Raw genomic sequence first — 19,137 nt, forward strand, 5'->3', positions numbered from 1 at the left:
AGACCATGCAGACGCTGCGACAACGGATGAACGGACACCGCGCAACAATCGCCAAACAGGAGGGTTCCCTCCCAGTCGGGGAACACTTCAGCAGTCATGGACATTCATCCACCGACCTTCGGGTAAGCGTACTCCAAGGCGGCCTTCGAGACACACGACAACGCAAAATCGTCGAGCAGAAATTGATAGCCAAGTTCTGCACCCATGAGGACGGCCTCAACCGGGATCTTGGGTTCATGTCACGCTACACGTTACCCCACCAGCGAACAAATGTTATCTGTTTTTAATATAATGGGTCATTTGCTGGCTTTCTCTGCCTTCCGGATGTTTCTGCCTCTCTCTGTTTTTTTTCCTGTTTGTTTTTTTGTTGAATGTGTATTCGGGGGTTCTGCAGGTGACACCTCTCTGTCTGAACACGGTGATTGCCTTGGCAACGGGCAGTTGCAGGGGCATTCTGTAAACACCATGTATTGTTCTATATGTATAAATGCGTAGGCTTCGAGGAGCTCCTGAACATTTACCTGAGGAAGGAGGAAGTCTCCGAAAGCTTGTGAATTTAAAATAAAATTGCTGGACTATAACTTGGTGTTGTAAAATTGTTTCCATTATTTTAAACAGAGGCATTAACCCATTTACTTTAAAGTAAATAAATTGACTCTGGCATTTAAGTAACAGACACAGGAATGTCATACAAATACATAGAATCTTACAGCACAGAAGGAGGCCATTTTGCTCATCGTGCCTGTGCCGGCTCTTTGAAGGACCTATCCAATTAGTCCCTGCTCTGACCCCACAGCCCTGCAAATATTTCCTTCTCAAGTATTTATCCAATTCCCTTTTGAAAGTTATTAATGAATCTGCTTCCACCATCCTTTCAGGGAGTGCATTCCAGATCATAGCAACTCGCTGTGTAAAAAAATTCTCCTCAGCTCCACTCTGGTTCTTTTGCCAATTATCTTAAAATGTACTATTTCACATTTATTGAGCTGAACTGCATTTGTCACATATCTGCCCATCTGCTAACCAGTCTACACCTTCCTGCAATCTCCTGTATTGTTTCTCATATTTTGCTGTGTGCCTACAGTTAAAAAAAAACTCAGAGTCTATGCAATATGTAATGTTCTTTATATCAGTTCATTGCAGCTCAGATGAGAACCATTTAGCCCATCTTGCACATCCTCACTCATTATGGCTTAAACATCCACTCACTTCACTAGTGACACACCGTGTCTGCGGTGTGTACTATCTACAGGATGCACTGCAGCAACTTGCAAGGCTTCTTCGGCAGCGCCTTCCAAACCCACGACCTCTACATAGACGGACAAGGGAAGCAAGCGCATGGGAATACCATCACCTGCACGTTCCCTCCAAGACACACACCATCCTGACTTGGACATATAAGAACATAAGATGCCTTTAATATCTGGAAATCTATCGATCTCTGTTTTGAATGTACTCAATGACTGAGCCTCCACAGCCTTCTGGGGTAGAAAATTCCAAAGATTTACCACCATCTGAGTGAAGAAATTTCTCCTCATCTCAGTCCTAAATGGCCTACCCCTTATTCTGGGACTGTGACCCCTGGTTCTCGACTCCCCAGCCAGTGGAAACATCCTCCCTGCATCTACCCTGTCGAGCCCTGTAAGAATTTTGTATGTTTCAATGAGATCACCTCTCATTCTTCTAAACCCTAGAGAATACAGGCCGAGTCTACTCAATCGCTCCTCACATGACAATCCCGCCATCCCAGGAATCAGTCTGGTGGACCTTTGTTGCACTCCCTCTATGGCAAGTATATCTTTTCTTAGGTAAGGAGACCAAAATTGTACACAATACTCCAGGTGCGGTCTCACCAATGCCCTATATAATTGCAGTAAGACATCTTTACTCCTGTGCTCAAATCCTCTTGTAATAAAGGCCAACATACCATTTGTCTTCCTAATTGCTTGCTGCACCTGCATGTCAGCTTTCAGTGACTCATGTACAAGGACACCCAGGTCCCTTTGAACATCAACATTTCCCACTCTCTCACCATTTAAAAAATACTCTGCATTTCTGTTTTTCCTACCAAAGTGGATAACTTCACATTTTTCCTCATTATATTCCATCTGCCATGTTCTTGCCCACTCACTTAGTCTGTTTATATCCCCTTGAAGCCTCTTTGCATCCTCCTCACGACTCACATTCCCACCTAGTTTTGTGTCATCAGCAAACTTGGAAATATTACATTTGGTCTCCTTATCCAAATTATTGATATAGATTGTGAATAGCTGGGACCCAAGCACCGATCCCTGCGGTACCCCACTAGTCACAGTCTGCCAACCTGAAAAAGACCCGTTTATTCCTACTCTCTGTGTTCTGTCTGTTAACCAATTCTCAATCCATGCCAGTATATTACCCCCAATTCCATGTGCTCTAACTTTGTTCACCAACCTCCTGTGTGGGACCTTATCGAAAGCCTTCTGAAAATCCAAATACACCATATCCACTGGTTCCCCCTTATCTATTCTACTAGTTACATCCTCAGAAGAACTCCAATAGGTTTGTCAAACATGATTTCCCTTTCTTAAATCCATGTTGACTCTGCCAAATCTATTATTACTTTCTAAGTGTCCTGTTATCACATCCTTCATAATAGATTCTAGTATTTTCCCTACTACTGATGTTAGGCTAATCGGTCTGTAGTTCCCTGTTTTCTCTCTCCCTCCTTTCTAAAATAGTGGGATTACATTTGCCACCCTCCAATCTGCAGGAACCGTTCCAGAATCTATAGAATTTTGAAAGATGACAACCAATACATCCACTATCTCTATAGCCACCTCTTTCAAAACCCTGGAATGTAGATTATCAGGTCCTTGGGATTTATTGACTTTCAGTCCCATTAATTTCTCTAGTAATATTTTTTTACTAATACTAATTTCCTTCATATATCACCATTCCTTCATTGTCGCTGGGTCAAAACCTTGGAACTCCCTACCTAACAGCATTCTGGGAGTACATTCACCACACGGACTGCAGCGGTTCAAGTAGAAGGCTCACCACCACCTTCTCTAGGACAATTAGGGATGGGCACTAAATTCCGGCCTTGCCAGCGACGCCCACATCCCGAGAATGAATTAAAAAAACACAGGTGCAGGAAAGAAAGCATTACTCTGTATTTGCTGGGAGTGCTTAATGCTAACACTGCTTACATCCCTCACTTTGATGAGGACAACATTTCATTCCGCTGCCTCTAGAAACTGGAGGATAAAAATTTTAAAAATAACTTTCAAAATTATCACGTGCTAAAACTATAGTGTGCAACTAGTGGCAGAATTCCGTGTGCCAGGGTCAGAATATCGGGCGTGAAGGCTGGCACAGCAGCTTGCATTCATTTTTACCAAAGGAATGCCAAGCGGACTGAGAAACAAGCATGCCGACCTTCACGCCCAAAATTCCGATTAATGCTCCCAGTGCGAGAATCTCTGACCCGGGGACGAGAATACGGAAAATCTGTCCCCTAGTCATCAATTTGACATTAAGAAAAATTACTTGCAGCTTCAGTTCTTCTCCAAATAGTACTGCTACTGCTGAGTGCTAAGTTTCTTCTCGCCTCACAGAAAAAGGTGTGAGATTTGCATGTGATAGAGCTGATGCCAAGGAACAGTTTTGGTTTGGGGTGAGGTATGGTGGTGTAGCGGTTATGTTACTGGACCAATTAATCCGGCAACCTGGCCTACTAATCCAGATAAATGTGAGTTCATAATCCCACCGTGGCAGTGTGAGAATTTGAATTCAGTTTTTTTTAAATCTGGAAATAAAAAGTTGGTGTCAGCAAAGTGACCACGAAGCTGTCGGATTGTCGTAAAAACCCAACTGGTTCACTAATGTTCTTTAGGGAAGGAAACCTGCCGTCCTTACCTGGTCTGGCCCATATGTGACTCTAGTCCCACTCCAATGTGGTTGACTCTTAAATGCCCTCCGAAGTGGCCTAGCAAGCCACTCAGTTGTATCAAACCGCTATCAGTGGTTCAAGAAGGCGGCCCATCACCACCTTCTCAGGGCATCTAGGGATGGGCAATAAATGCTGGCCTTGCCAGTGATACCCACATCTCTGTAAATGAATTTTTAAGATATATCTAATGAAACAAGCTTTTTTCTGTGAGGGGATTCTGCAATTTCATTTATTTAGCCACTTTTCACAAGTCCACTCTTGCACCGCGATGGGTTTCTTTTGCTGAAGTCAGTGAGGGTTCACTGTCTTCTGAGGCAGCGCCTAGAGTCTGTTATACAGGGCTACACGATGGGACAGATTTTCTGTTGATATGAACGCCAATTGGCGGCTCCTGTGCTTCCCCTACCACGGCTAGGGGGCATCTTCTGACCGTCTGCATTGATCTGTCGGAGCACAAAACACTGGACCTTTAGGAAATCTTAGAATCTCTCCCTTCTGGTTGTCACTTTTCAAGTGAGTTGAAGCTGACAGTGTTCTATCTCTCAGTTTTTTAAACCTTCTCCCTGATGATTATAGTGTAATCCTGGAGTTAAGATCAGTTAAGACTAAATCTTCTGTGACAGCAGTGGAAACAATCATAATACATGCTCTTTCTGTGCCTATAGTCCGCATAACTGAGGTCCCCATTTCAGGTGACACTGTTACCATGGTGATGTACTCCTGCTTGCCTCCTTCTTTGCAAATTCTCCTCAACCAATAATGTTTTAGTGACGACCCAACAGCAACAACTTGCATTTATATAGCGCCTTTAACGTAGAAAAATATCCCAAAGTACTTCACAGAGGTATAATAAAAAATAATGAGAGAATTCACATTCACACCCATTAGAGAATTTGTTAGAAGGTGCAGTGTGTCGTCACTGAAATGTCTCTGTGTTGAACCGTTCTGTAGTACATGTTCATTGGATTAATGGACTTGCTGACAGTTAACTGGTTAAGTGGCTGGTAAGCTATTTGAGATGCATTAAGGGATCAGTACAAGTGGCTAGTTTTTCTCAGCCGTTGCATATTTGTAGAACATGCATTCCCACAATTTTGTTAGTGGGTCATTAATTTCAACAAAAAATATTTCTCCCATTTTCAAAAAAAAGGAATAGGCCCCACGAAGATTTGAGAACAAATAAGAAAGAGAAAGATTACATTTAGTTTTTTAGTTGAAATGTACCATGTGTCACATCCAACTATTAAAGTCAATTTGGTGGTTTGACTTTTAGTTTGTTAATATTTATATGTAATGGTGCCAGTGAGATCGCTGTTTGGCTGGGATCTACTGTCTTAATATTACAGGAAAACACCATGCGGACAAATAGTGGCGTCATAGATTGACTCCGTATTGTAAGTTGATTTTATATAAGTGTTGACCTTGGTATGTCTTAAATCAGAAGAAGGGCAGTCTCTCAGAGCATGGGTTAACTAATCTTTAGATGTACTGCAACAGTCATAAGAAGGATGGGTAATGATTTTGCAAGTTCCTCCATTAGTGTATTAAAATCTATCTATAGATTATTTGGCGAGTTTTACTTTGTGATTTCACTCTCACATTTCCAACAATTTTCTGAAGCTAAGGGAAACACGTTGCAGCTCCGTTTATCAATTGTCCTGGCAGTTGTGACCAATCAAGAATGCTATCGAGTTAAAGGATGCCTTTCGTGAACTAAGAATTGCCTATAGCATACACTATCAAACAGATCGGCCTAAATTTTAACCCTGAAGAACGGGTGGGATGGGGGCGGGGAGGCAGTAAAATTTTTTAAAGTTTGGAGTGGGAACGAATCCCAGCTCCAACCCTCCGACTTCCGCGTTTCACCCAGACGCATCTGGGTGTGCGTGCGCTTCTGAAACCCGGAAATCCCGCCGGCAATTAAAGCTGGCGAGATGGCATGTAATGGGGCAATTAAGATAGTTGAAGTAGTTAAGGGAATTAAACTTTTGTGTATTGAGGCTGACAAATGATTTTCACTCTACCTGAACATGTCACCCGTGGCCTCTGAAATACGCCATGGAAATGGAAGCAAGTTGCAGCCGTCAGTCATTTGGATCTTTAAACCAATGATTGACATGTGAAGAAAAGGTGAGTTTTTGCAGCAGGGCAATCAGTTCTCTCAGACAAACCTTTGGCTGGGAATTCTTTGTGTTTAGACTGAGATTTCTTGGCTCACACTCAGAATTCTTGTGTTCAGACATAGTTACCCACATTTTGGACCCCCCTCAAACTGACACCATCAGGATGGGGGGAGCAATGGATGTATTCAGCACTACATCTAAGGAGGAGGCACACCACCATCTGCGATAGGCACGGCGTGCAGTTCTGGGAGTTGCTGGGTCAAAATCCTGGATCATGAAAAGACACTTTCACAAAAGGGGCTCAAGAATGGGCAAGACGTGACAGTGGTGGTAAGAGTGATAACATTTAATGTGAATTTAACAAAAAACAAATATAAATGAAAAACATGACATTATGTCAGACACCCTTGTGCATACCCCTTGTGATTACAAAACCTTCGACTTCCTCTTCCTACAGCTTCTACGTGGTTCATCCCCTGTGGTTGCAGCTGAAGTAGTGGCAGGTTGCTCAGAACCATGCCTGGACTGCTTAGATGTTTTCGGCCTACGACCTCTGGGTTTTGGAGCCTGTGAGTGCCCTTCCAAAGACTGCTCCACCTGCACTTCTACAGAGGCAGACTCGGCCATCTGGAGAGGAGGTAGCATTGCAGGTACTGGTTGGGTGGGAGCAAAGGGTGAGGCATGGGAGCGCTTTGCATGGAGTCCCCAATTCCATGTTCCCTTTCACCATCATCCCTCTCCTGGGCCAGGCCCACATTACTCCTGCCAGTCTGCTGGACAACAGTTTGGAGGACATGTGTGATGCCTTGTAAGGCCAGTGCTAATGTTTCTGTCTGTCTGTTTAAGGCGGCAGCAAGTTGTTCACCCTGAGTTTGCACGGCCATTGCCAGGGCCTGAATGGACTCATTTGTGAGCCGTGCATGAAACTCAATGGAGGCTGCCAATCTTTCCATCGCAGACATTCCCGCACTTACCTGTACCACCAGTCCACTAATGCTGGTGTTGGACTCCTCCATCCACTGCGCTAGTGTGGAGACTGAGCGTGGCAAGTCTTCCAGTACGTCGCAAAGGTGTGTCTGTACCTCTATCATTCTCCTTTTCAAGGATGGCCCCCGGGGTTCAGCATCTGTGTCCAGCTGAACAGAGCTTGGAGCCGAATGTTCCCACCGACGCAGAGTCTCTACCACGGCCCCTACTACCAGTGTCTGGTCATGCTCACTCGTGTGTGGTGACTCACCAGATGACATCCCAACCACTTCTCTAATAGGACTCACTGAGGTGTGAGTATCTGCGCTGGTGGATGGCACACTAAGATGTGACGCTGCGCCCTCAGAGGCAGGGAGCTCCTTTGAGGAATTGCCCTGGTCCATGTCTTCAGTTCTTGACAGCCCTGGAAGACAACATACAGCAATATTAAGATATAACGCAGAAGTAATGTTGCGATGAGCATACTGAGGAGTGCAACAGGTCAATCGTTGATGACATTAATTCATGTTGACTGTGAGGGATGTTAAAGTTCTGTCACCAGACATTTACGGGCTGCCAGACTCGGCATCCCCGATGGCCAGGCACTCCACCATTCAACTAATTTCCAAGGCCTCCTCCTCCACCTCTGCACGGGCCACTATTTGTGGAGGCCCCCTCCAGTCCGACTTCTCTCCCTTGTATTTTGCGCTCTCTTCTCCTACAAGGGGAGAAAGTACAGATGTGTGAGTGAGTGAGGGTGATGTGGTCACCCAATGGATGCATTGCTCTGGGTCAGGCTGACAATGAAGCAGATGCATCGGAGGGTGACTATCAGACAGATTGATCACATTGTATCAGGACTGGGGTGAGTGGGAGAGCTGGGTGCACAAATCGGGGGGGGGGGGTGAAGAAGTGCACAGAAAGTGAAGGTAACTTGACACTGAGCCTTAAGTGGGTGTGAGGAGTGATGTGATGGAGTAGGCTTCACAGGGCAGTGTGAAGGGAGGTAATGTTCACCACAGAATGCAGGTCAATCAGTAACTGTACTCACTTTTCCTGATCTGGTTAGGTCATTAAATCACTTCCTGCATTGCAGCCATGACCGGGACACCGTGCTCCTGCTGCTTCCCGGTTCTGCCACCTCCAGCCACACCTTCTTTGTAGCAGAACCAGGTTTCTTCCTCCTGTCTGTTGGGATAGAACCTTCCTCCTGTTTCTGACAGTACCCAGTAGTGTCTCCAGGGCAATGTCTGAGAACCTTGGTGCAGGCTTTGCTCTAGGACGTTCCATTGTGATTTTTCCTCCTTTCTCCTTCAAGATGCATTGTTGGACTGACCCTTTACATAGTGGGCTTTAAACGCCTTATGCGGTTGCACAGTCCGCCCGCTGCACAGCTTGAGGATGCGAAACCCGCAAGTTCAGTTATGTGGCTTCAATTGAGTCGTGATTGCTCAGGAACACGCACAATAATTTTTTCTGGGTTTCCCACCTGCTTATTGACCGCGTCCCCCCACTGAGGTCCCGCCTCATTGTTAAAGTTTAGGCCAACGTGTTTTGTTGCCATTATAACCCTCTGACACAATATTCAGGATTGGATTCCGACACTCAATTGTTTCCTAAAGTCTTTTCTTGTTTTGTGAAAGAATTGTATTACAATAAACAAAAGTACCTCACCTCATATTGGCAATCCCTTCTTTTGGCTAACTTGCTCTTCCCCCCTCCCATGGAACTGCTCAGCCAATGGTTCATAGTCTTAGCCATTATCTATTTGTCTCTGTCAATCTATCCTATTTTTTCCTGGAATCCAGGGCTTTCATCATTATCTAGCTTTTAGGGGACATTGTTATCCCATTGGGATTTGGTTGATTTAAAAAGCTATTATGGATTCTGCTTCCACTGCTGTTTCTAGTAAGGCATCCCATGCACTAATATTATTAATATATATTATTAATATGTACTAAAAAATTCTTCTTTTGATGATAATCTTAAATTTATGCCTCCAGTTACTGGCTCAATTATCAGTGGAAATAGCTTTTCCTAATTTATTTTATCAAATCCACTTATAATTTTAAATATCTCTATTAGATCTCTTCTTAACTTTGGTCTAATGAAAAGAGCCCCTAACAAGTAACCGGAAGCAGACAGTATCGGTGAACTGAATGGTTTTCCGGACTGGAGGAAGGTTTATAGAGTGGTGTTCCCCAGAGGTCGGTCACTGCTTTTCTTGATATATATTAATGACTTGGACATTGCTGCAGGAGTTCCTCAGGGCAGTGACCTGGGCCCAACCATCTTCAGCTGCTTCATCAATGACCTTCCCTCCATCATAAGGTCAGAAATGGGGATGTTCGTTGATGATTGCACAGTGTTCAGTTCCATTCGCAACCACTCAAATAATGAAGCAGTCCGAGCCCACATGCAGCAAGACCTGGACAACATTCAGGCTTGGGCTCATAAGTGGCAAGTAATATTCGTGCCAGACAAGTGCCAGGTAATGACCATCTCCAACAAGAGAGAGTCTAACCACCTCCCCTTGTCATTCAATGGCATTACCATCGCCGAATCCCCCAACATCAACGTCCTGGGGGTGACCATTGACCAGAAACTTAACTAGACCAGCCATATAAATACTGTGGCTACAAGAGCAGGTCAGAGGCTGGGTATTCTGCGGCAAGTGACTCACCTCCTGACTCCCCAAAGCCTTTCCACCATCTACAAGGTACAAGTCAGAAGTGTGATGGAATACTCTCCACTTGCCTGCAGCTCCAACAACACTCAAGAAGCTCGACACCATCCAGGACAAAGCAGCCCGCTTGATTGGCACCCCATCTATCACCCTAAACATTCACTCCCTTCACCACCCAAACCCGTGACCTCTACCACCTAGAAGGACAAGAGCAGCAGGCACATGGGAACAACACCACCTGCACATTCCCCTCCAAGTCACACACCATCCCGACTTGGAAATATATCGCCATTCCTTCATCGTCGCTGGGTCAAAATCCTGGAACTCCCTTCCTAACAGCACTGTAGGAGAACCTTCACCACACGGACTGCAGCGGTTCAAAAAGGCGGCCCACCACCACCTTCTCAAGGGCAATTAGGGATGGGCAATAAATGCCGGCCTCGCCAGTGACACCCACATCCCATGAACAGATTAAAAAAAATTGGGGGTACAGGGCACAATTTCCAAATTTGCAGATGACACAATACTCGGAAGGGTAGTAAACTGTGAGGAGGATAGTGATAAACTTCAAGAGGATATAGACAGGCTGGTGGAATGGGCGGACACGTGGCAGATGAAATTTAATGCATAAAAATGCAAAGTGATACATTTCGGTAGAAAGAACGAGGAGATGCAATATAAACCAAAGGGTACAATTCTAAAAGGGGTACAGGAACAGAGAGATCTGTGGGTATATGTGCACAAATCATTGAAAGTGGCAGGGCAAGTTGAGAAAGTGGTTAAAAAAGCAAACGGGATCCTGGACTTTATAAATAGAAGCATAGAAAGCAAGGAAGTAGTGATGAACCTTTACAAAACACTGGTTCGACCACAACTGGTGTATTGTGTCCAGTTCTAGGCACTGCACTTTAGGAAAGATGGGAAGGCCTGCAGAAAAGATTTACCAGAATGATTCCAGGGATAGACTGGAGAAGCTGGGGTTGTTCTCCTTGGAATAGAGAAGGTTGAGAGGAGATTTGATAGAGGTATTTAAAACCATGAAGGGTCTAGACAGAATAGATAGAGAGAAACTGTTCCCATTGGCGGAAGGGTCAAGAACCAGAGGACATAGATTTAAGGTGATTGGCAAAAGAACCAAAGATGACATGAGGAAAAACTTTTTTACACAGAGAGTGGTTATGATCTGGAATGCACTGCCTGAAGGGGCGGTGGAGGCAGATTCAATCATGGCCTTCAAAAGGGAATTGGATAAGTACTTGAAAGGAAAAAAACTTGCAGGGCTTTGGGAATAGGGCGGGGGAGTGGGACTAGCTGGATTGCTCTTGCATACAGCCGGCATGGACTCGATGGGCCAAATGGTCTCCTTTTGTGCTGTAACCTTTCTATGATTCTATGATTCTACTCTAGCCCCTTCTCATAACTAAAGTCTCTCATCCCTGCTATCACCTCAGTGAATGTTTGCTGCACCATCTCTATGGTCTTGATATCTCTCTTAAACTAATGTGTCCAAAATTGGGCACAATTGGGTGAAATTGGTCTTCGGCGAAAGCATGAAATGGGTGATAGCGAGTTGGCACCCGTTTGATCCCCAATATTTTAATTGTGATCTAAACAATGATGGTCATAGGTTTAGCATTATTCCCTTGCTTTTGTCGTTTATATCCCTGTTTATGCAGCTTTATCAACTTGCCCTGCCACTTTTAAAGATTCGTGTATCTGAATTCTTAATTCTTAATTTTCTTAACTCCTTTTAAAGTTTTACCTTTCAGAATATATGTTCTTTGCTTATTCTTTCTCCCGAAATGTATCACCTCACATTTCAACAACAACAACAATAACAACAACTTGCATTGATATAGCGCCTTCAACGTAGTAAGACGTCCCAAGGCGCATCACAGGAGCATTATCAAAGAAGATTTGACACCAAGCCACATAAGGAGATACTAGGAGAGGTGACCAAAAGCTTGGTAAAAGAGGTAGGTTTTAAGGAATATCATAAAGGAGGAGAGAGAGGCAGAGAGGTTTTGGGAAGGAATTCCAGAACTTTGGGCCTAGACAACTGAAGGCATAGCCGCCAATGGTGGAGCGATTAAAATCAGAGATGCACAAGAGGCCAAAATTGGAGGAGCGCAGAGATCTCGGAGGGTCGGAGGGCTGGAGGAGGTTACTGAGATAGGGAGGGGCGAGGCCATGGAAAGATTTGAAAACAAGGATGAGAATTTTAAAATCAAGGCGTTCCCGTACGGGGAGGCAATGTAGGTCAGCGAGCACAGGGGTGATGGGTGAACAGGACTTAGTTCGAGTTAGGATATGGGCAGCAGAGTTTTGGATGAGCTCAAGTTTGTGGAGGGTGGAAGATGGGAGGCCAGGAGAGCATTGGAATAGTCACGTCTAGAAGTAACAAAAGTATGGATGAGGGTTTCAGCAGCAGATGAGCTGAGGCAGGGGTGGAGACGGGCGATGTTACGGAGGTGGAAGTAGGCAGTTTTGGTAATGGAGTGGATATGGGGTCCAAAGCTCATCTCAGGGTCAAATAGGACGCCAAGGTTGCGAATGGTCTGTTTCAGCCTCAGACAGTGGCCAGGGAGAGGGATGGTCACGATGACTAGGGAATGGAGTTTATGGCAGGGACCAAAGACAGTGGCTTTGATCTTCCTAATATTTAGTTGTTGGAAATTTCTGCTTATCCAGTGCTGGATGACGGACAAGCAGCATGACAAAGTAGAGAAAGTGGAGGGGTCGAGAGAGGTGGTGTGAGGTAGAGTTGGCTGTCGTCAGCGTACACATGGAACCCAATGTTGTGTTTTCAGATGATGTCGTTGAGGGGCAGGTGTAGATGAGAAATAGGAGGGGGCCAAGGATAGATCCTTGGAGGACTCCAGAGGTAACGATGCGGGAGTGGGAAGAGAAACCATTGCAGGTGATGCTCTGGCTACGACTGGATAGATAGGAATGGAACCATGCGAGCACAGTCCCACCCAATTGGACGACGGAGGAGAGGCATTTCTCCACATTAAATTTTATCTGACATCTATCTGCCAAATCCACTAACTTGTCCATGTCCTCATGATGTCACTCCTCAAGTCAAGTGACGGTTGACAGCAGTTTTCTCGCTGCCTGAATTCTAGAATTCATGTTTGCAATCCAAAAGTTCTTGGTGACAGAGCTCTTTAAATCAGCATTGTGGCAAATAAATGCCCTTGCTGATATTTTTTGATTATTATTGATTCTCGGGCTGTGGGCGATGCTGGCAAGGTCGGCATTTATTGCCCATCCCTAGTTGCCCTGAAAACTGAGTGGTTTGTTAGGCCACTTCAGAGGGACGTTAAGAGTTAACCCCATTGGTATGGGACTGGAGTCACATATAGGCCAGACTGGGTAAGGACGGCAGATTTCCTTCCCTAAAGGGCATTAGATAAAAGGGAGATGCCTTGGATAATGGGGCGTAACTCACACAAACCATGTTATGAAGATTTCCAACCAGGGATGCCTGCTTCCACCAAAACTCAGCACAGCTATGGCACTTGTTGTATATGTGCCGGTAAATTTACGGTGACGTGGCAATTGTAAAGTGTTCCGAGCTCTCCAGTCTGTGTGGCCAGTATAACCCAGTATAACCCAGCTACACACACATCACACCTATCTAGAAATGGATCGTGCACCAGTTTGAGGAAGTCCGACTATTTTATGAGTGAAGAAAGCTATTGCACAACCTAAGGCCCTGCGTAACGCTCCAGTTAGATTTCCCCTAATGTTGCAGTGTGATATGTTTGTTATTTAGAGTGATATAAATAAGCAGCCACTATTTGGGAAAAGTGGAGCTCCATGCATATTCAAGCATAGACAGAGCTCTGCTCCTGGCCTCTCTCTGCCAATGAAATTTTTTTAAGTGTCAGCTTAGCTCAGTTGGTAGCACTCTTGCTTCTGAGTCAGAAGGATGTGTTCACACCCCACTCAGGACTTGAGCACGTGATCTAGGCTCACACTCTAGTGCAGTACTGAAGGAGTGCTGCATTGTCAGAGGCGCCATCTTTCATGAGAGGTTAACCAAGGCCTGTCTAGGTGGATATGAACGATCCCAATGCATTATTTGAAGAAGATTAGGGAGTTCTCCTGGTTTCTAGGACAACATTCCTCCATCAATTAACACCACCCAAAAACAGATTATTCAGTCATTCATTCATTTGCAATTTTTGAGATCTTGCTGTGCACAAATTGAATGCCTACATAACAGTAATTGCACTTCAAAAAATAAGCAAGTTTTTTTTTCATTATTGGGACGTGGGCATCACAGGCAAGGCCGGCATTTATTGCCCTTCCCTAATTGCCCTTGAGAAGGTGGTGGTGAGCCACCGTCTTCTTGAACCGCTGCAGTCCGTGTGGTGAAGGTTCACCCACAGTGCTATTAAGTAAGGAGATCCAGGATGTTGACCCAGCGTTCAAAGTTGTAAAGAGCTTTGGGACATCCTGAGGATATGAAAGACACTATGTAAATGCAGGTTCTTTCTCTGATGGTGGAAAATACCTAATGGGATTTAAGTGCCATGCAGTCGGTCACCTGACTTCCTTTGAAGTGCACCAACTGCAGCCTACAATAAGGAGGACCTTTACGAACAGCCATTAGGGAGTTGCTGGTTTATTATCTGAAGATCAGTGACAGGATTTTGGAGAATAATACCTGTCAACAATAGGCTGCCAACTTCTATGAAATGGAATGCTTGCTATTGGTGCAGTTAAAAAAGAAAGATTACACGGGAGGAGGAGGCTCTGTAAACATCCCCATCCTCAATGATGGCGGAGTCCAACACGTGAATGCAAAAGACAAGGCTGAAGCGTTTGCAACCATCTTCAGCCAGAAGTGCTGAGTGGATGATCCATCTCAGCCGCCTCCCGAAATCCCCACCATCACAGAAGCCAGTCTTCAGCCAATTCAATTCACTCCACGTGATATCAAGAAACAGCTGAGTGCACTGAATACAGCAAAGGCTATGGGCCCCGACAATATCCTGGCTGTAATGCTGAAGGCTTGTGCTCCAGAACTAGCCGCGCCTCTAGCCAAACTGTTCCAGTACAGCTACAACACTGGCATCTACCCGACAATGTGGAAAATTGCCCAGGTATGTCCTGTCCACAAAAAGCAGGACAAATCCAATCCGGCCAATTACCGTCCCATCAGTCTACTCTCAATCATCAGCAAAGTGATGGAAGGTGTCGTCGACAGTGCTATCAAGCGGCACTTACTCACCAATAACCTGCCCACCGATGCTCAGTTTGGGTTCCGCCAGGACCACTCGGCTCCAGACCTCATTACAGCCTTGGTCCAAACATGGACAAAAGAGCTGAATTCCAGAGGTGAGGTGAGAATGACTGCCCTTGACATCAAGGCAGCATTTGACCGTGTGTGACACCAAGGAACCCCAGTAAAATTTAAGTCAATGGGAATCAGGGGGAAAACTCTCCAGTGGCTGGAGTCATACCTAGCACAAAGGAAGATGGTAATGGTTGTTGGAGGCCAATCATCTCAGCCCCAGGACATTGCTGCAGGACTTCCTCAGGGCAGTGTCCTAGGCCCAACCATCTTCAGCTGCTTCATCAGTGACCTTCCCTCCATCATAAGGTCAGAAATGGGGATGTTCGTTGATGATTTCACAGTGTTCAGTTCCATTCGCAACTCCCCTGATAATGAAGCAGTCCGAGCCCGCATGCAGCAAGACCTGGACAACATCCAGGCTTGGGCTCAGAAGTGGCAAGTAACGTTCACACCACACAAGTGCCAGGCAATGACCATTTCCAACAAGAGAGAATCTAACCACCTCCCCTTGACATTCAACGGCATTACCATCGCCGAAACCCCCAACATCAATATCCTGGGGGTCACCATTGACCAGAAACTTAACTGGACCAGCCACATAAATACTGTGGCTACAAGAGCAGGTCAGAGGCTGGGTATTCTGTGGCGAGTGAAACACCTCCTGACTCCCCAAAGCCTCTCCACCATCTACAAGGCACAAGTCAAGAGTGTGATGGAATATTCTCCACTTGCCTTTTTTTTTATTAGTTCATGGGATGTGGGCGTCACTGGCAAGGCCATCATTTATTGCCCATCCCTAATTGCCCTTGAGAAGGTGGTGGTGAGCTGCCTTCTTGCACCGCTGCAGTCCGTGTGGTGAAGGTTCTCCCACAGTGCTGTTAGGAAGGGAGGTCCAGGATTTTGACACAGCGACGATGAAGGAACGGCGATATATTTCCAAGTCAGGGTGGTGTGTGACTTGGAGGGGAACGTGCAGGTGGTGTTGTTCCCATGTGCCTGCTGTTCTTGTCCTTCTAGGTGGTAGAGGTCGTGGGTTTGGGAGGTGCTGTCGAAGAAGCCTTGGCGAGTTGCTGCAGTGCACCCTGTAGATGGTACACACTGCAGCCACAGTGCGCGGGTGGTGAAGGGAGTGAATGTTTAGGGTGGTGGATGGGGTGCCAATCAAGAGGGCTGCTTTGTCCTGGATGGTGTCAAGCTTGAGTGTTGTTGCAGCTGCTCTCATCCAGGCAAATGGAGAATATTCTTCTACGTAAGAGGGGTTAGTTCCCTGCATATCCAGGAAGTGGTTGAGATCACAGGCTTAGTCTATCGACAATCTTTGTCTGAAACATCAGCTTTGACTGAAGCAAATAGAGAAATCCTTTTTCAGCTGCACTACTAAGAAAGAAGTGAGCACGTTGCTTTTCAGCAGTTCCAGGTAAGGAAATCTTTTTCTTTCCTACCCTTGAGTGCAAGGAGCCCTTACCATGGGGTTCACAATGGGCATCCCATATATGTCCTTATACTGGAGGCAGAACAGGAGCAGGAGAAAGATGAAATGAGAAATCAGGAATTCTCTCCCCCAAAGAGCTGTTGAGGCTAGGTCAATAGAAAATTTCAAAATTGAGATTGATAGATTTTTGTTAGGCAAGAGTATTAAGGGTTACGGAACCAAGGCAGGTAGATGGAGTTAAAATACAGATCAGCCATGATCTAATTGAAAGGCGGATCAGGATTGAGGTGCTGAATGGCCTACTCTTGCTCCTATAATCCTAGAAAGGTACACAGGGTAAGACCAACTTGGAGGCACTTTCCCACCAGAGTCTATAGACCACTCCACTCCTTTTAGAATGTATGCAAAGAGGTCAACTTAAGGAGGTTCAGTAACCACCTCCTTGACAAAGTTTTTGTTCACCCCTTCTAATATGTCCTTCTTTGGCTCAGCATCCACTTTTGTCCGATTGCACTTCTCTGAAGCGCTTTGGGACATTTTTCTCCATTGAAGGCATTATATAAATGCAAGTTGTTGTTGTTGTAAGGAATTGTAAACAATTTTACAACACCAAGTTATAGTCCAACAAATTTATTTTAAATTCCACAAGCTTTCGGAGGCTTCCTCCTTCCTCAGGTGAACGGTGTGGAAAATGTTTTTCTACACCGTTCACCTGAGGAAGGAGGAAGCCTCCGAAAGCTTGTGGAATTTAAAATAAATTTGTTGGACTGTAACTTGGTGTTGTAAAATTGTTTACAATTGTCAACCCCAGTCCATCACCGGCATCTCCACTTCATTGTTGTAAGGAGGCATTGAAGGAACTGTGTCCCCCATTACAACTGACCTCCAAACATCCTCTCAAACACAAAAAACCAAACAAGATGGCTGGACTTCACATCACAAAGTGGTGTTACTGTGCACCTGTACATTTCTATATATGTACGATGGCTCTGGGAACCCTGGGGGGGGGGGGGGGGGAGGGAAGCTTTACTGTAATGCCTTAGTGCACAGAAAGAAGCCTCTACCCATTGCTGGCAAAATGGGATGGAGTATGAATCGATCAAGAAGCACGAGTGAATTTTACTACCACATTTCTCCAAGGTACCATCAGCGTAAATCTTTGTATCAACAACAATTTCTAGGCATGAATTTATAGAGTATTTTAAGTAATAATTGTATTGTTTAAATAGCCAATTTTTTTTGTGATAAATTGTAAATGGTGTGCTAGTTTATTTTATAAAGTATGTTATAAAATTACCAGCGGCGGCTCATAAAGTGTTTTGTTGTGTGTTTTCAATTACTGTGGCGGTTGTTGTAATCTTATGGCCTGCGCTAAAAAAAAAATGGGCTAAACCACCTAATCCTAACCAACACAATTAGTTATTTCTCCGTGAAACAGTGTAAATTTTGCTCCATGTAACAGCCAGCATACTTCTGGAGTAATGTTGACAATAAAACTGCTAAGAATTGGTAAGTGTTTTTTTCAAGAAAAAAGCGGTCTGGAAGTAACCAGGTGATATGTTGTAAATCAAGCTACCAGTTTGTCAGCAAGCATTTAATTCTTTGGCTGCAGACACTGAAGTGTGAAGGCAGCAAAGATTCCAGAAAAACTGTTTACATTCCCATTAGCAATCCTGTGGAGTGGGAGAGAGCGACGTCTTCCTCATAATCTTCTGGCCCAAGCTAAGAAAAATACGAAGAGAATGGGGTCGATTTCCAGTCTTCAAGCTGGCGAGCAGCGTCAGGAAGCCTGTTTGTCAACCCACAGCTCACCTGGCACCTCCCAGAACTGAGAGGATATCCTTATCAGGAAAGGCGGAACAGGCTGGGGCTCTTTTCTCTAGAATAGAGAATGCTGAGGAGTGACCTGATAGAGGACTTTAAGATTGTGAAAGGGTTTGATAGGGTAGAAGTAGAGAAAATGTTTCCACTTGTGGGGGAATCCAAAACTAGAGGCCATAAATATAAGATCGTCACTAATAAATCCAATAGGGAATTCAGGAGAAACTTCTTTACCCAGAGAGTGGTTAAAATGTGGAACTCGCTACCACAAGGAGTAGTTGAGATGAAGAGCATTAAGGGGAAGCTAGATAAACACATGAGGGAGACAGGAATAGAAGGATATGCTAATAGGGTTAGATGAAGGAGGGAGGGAGGAGGCTCGAGTGGAGCATAAACACCGTAGAGCCCTTTTGGGCCGAATGGCCTATTTCTGTGCTGTAAATTCTATGTAAAAATCTCAGGCTGGGGAGCACAGAAGTGGAAAATCAAGCCAAGAACTCTGAAAACATTTGTCTGATGGCCCGGGCCTTATGCTGGTGACATCGTGGGCGCTTCCCACCCACCCACCCCGGCTCCTGCACACCACATTCATATCTCCGAGTTAAAATCGGGGCTAGAGAGAGAGAGAATGGGACAAGAGAGAGATTGCCATCATTAAGAAAGAAAATTGTGGAGAAAGTGAAAAGAAAATGAAAAAGACTTGCATTTATATAACATCTTTCACGACCTCAGGGCATCCCAAAGTGCTTTACAGCCAATGAAGTACTTTTGAAGTGTAGTCACTGTTGTAATGTAGGAAACACGGCAGCCAATTTGCACACAGCAAGGTCCCACAAAGAGAAATGTGATAATGACCAGATAGTC

The 19,137-nt window shown here is 45.0% G+C and overlaps 1 long non-coding RNA gene across 2 annotated transcripts in view; it reads left to right on the forward strand.

Moving 5' to 3' along the window:
* The first annotated feature begins 16,349 nt into the window (after nt 1-16,349).
* LOC137333265 (uncharacterized) overlaps nt 16,350-19,137 on the forward strand; it is an 86,293-nt gene continuing 83,505 nt past the window's right edge. For both annotated transcript variants that reach the window (XR_010965831.1, XR_010965832.1), the window contains exon 1: nt 16,350-16,437. This is a non-coding gene — a long non-coding RNA (uncharacterized lncRNA). The remainder of the gene's footprint in view (nt 16,438-19,137) is intronic.

Source organism: Heptranchias perlo, chromosome 2 (assembly GCF_035084215.1).
Source record: "Heptranchias perlo isolate sHepPer1 chromosome 2, sHepPer1.hap1, whole genome shotgun sequence".
NCBI classification, from domain to species: Eukaryota; Metazoa; Chordata; class Chondrichthyes; order Hexanchiformes; family Hexanchidae; genus Heptranchias; species Heptranchias perlo.